This window comes from Rutidosis leptorrhynchoides, chromosome 3 (genome assembly GCF_046630445.1).
Source record: "Rutidosis leptorrhynchoides isolate AG116_Rl617_1_P2 chromosome 3, CSIRO_AGI_Rlap_v1, whole genome shotgun sequence".
Classification (NCBI taxonomy): domain Eukaryota; kingdom Viridiplantae; phylum Streptophyta; class Magnoliopsida; order Asterales; family Asteraceae; genus Rutidosis; species Rutidosis leptorrhynchoides.
This window is the reverse complement of record NC_092335.1, coordinates 53,430,416-53,431,968: the sequence shown is the minus strand read 5'-3', so window position 1 is coordinate 53,431,968 and position 1,553 is coordinate 53,430,416.

The following is a 1,553-nucleotide window of genomic DNA, read 5'->3' as shown; positions in this document are numbered from 1 at the left end:
TGAAAGCTCATAAACCAGCCATTGCATGGAAGATTCATGATATTAAAGGAATAAGTCCTTCGTATTGCACACATAAAATCCTTATGGAAGAAGGTCATAAAACGTATGTGCAACGCCAACGAAGACTAAATCCTAATATGCAAGATGTAGTTAAGAAAGAGATTATTAAACTGCTAGATGCAGGTTTGATATATCCAATTTCTGATAGTCCATGGGTAAGCCCAGTTCAATGCGTACCTAAGAAGGGTGGCATGACTGTCATTATAAATGAGAAAAATGAGCTTATTCCTACTAGGACTGTAACAGGATGGCGTGTATGTATTGATTATAGAAAATTAAATGACGCCACCAGAAAAGATCACTTTCCCTTACCTTTCATAGATCAAATGTTGGAAAGATTAGCCGGAAATAGTTACTATTGTTTTCTAGATGGATTTTCCGGATATTTTCAAATTCCAATAGCACCCGAAGATCAAGAGAAAACCACATTCACGTGCCCTTATGGTACTTTTGCTTACAAACGCATGCCATTTGGACTTTGCAACGCCCCTGCAACCTTTCAAAGGTGTATGATGGCGATTTTTCACGACATGATAGAAGAATGCATGGAAGTATTCATGGATGACTTTTCAGTCTTCGGTGATACATTTAAATCATGTCTAGTTAATCTGGAACGAATGCTAATTAGATGCGAAAAATCAAATCTAGTACTTAATTGGGAGAAATGTCATTTCATGGTTAAAGAAGGCATCGTTCTTGGACATAAAATTTCAAAAGAAGGAATTGAAGTGGATAGAGCTAAAGTAGATGTAATTGCTAAACTTCCACATCCCACCAATGTTAGAGGAGTTAGGAGTTTTCTAGGGCATGCCGGTTTTTACCGACGTTTCATAAAAGATTTTTCTAAAATTGCCACTCCTATGAATAAACTCCTAGAAAAGGATGCGCCATTCATCTTTTCAGATGAGTGTATCAAATCTTTTAATATTCTTAAAGAAAAACTCACTAATGCACCGATCATGATAACACCAAATTGGAATCTACCATTTGAACTAATGTGCGATGCAAGTGATTTTGCAATGGGAGCCGTTTTAGGACAAAGGATTGAAAAACGATTTCAACCTATATATTATGCTAGTAAGACATTACAAGGAGCACAAACGAACTATACAACTACTGAAAAAGAACTCCTTGCTATTGTCTTTGCTTTTGACAAATTTCGATCATATCTCGTTCTAGCAAAAACGGTGGTCTATACCGACCATTCTGCTCTTAGATACCTATTTTCAAAACAAGATGCTAAACCAAGATTAATCCGTTGGATCTTACTCTTACAAGAGTTTGATATTGAAATCCGAGATAAAAGAGGAGCAGAAAATCTCGCCGCTGATCATCTTTCTCGTCTTGAAAATCCCGAATTAGAAGTTCTAAATGAATCGGCCATACAAGACAACTTTCCTGATGAATATTTATTGAAGATAGATTATAAAGAAATCCCATGGTTTGCAGACTATGCAAACTACTTAGTTTGTGGATTCCTTGAAAAAGGATTA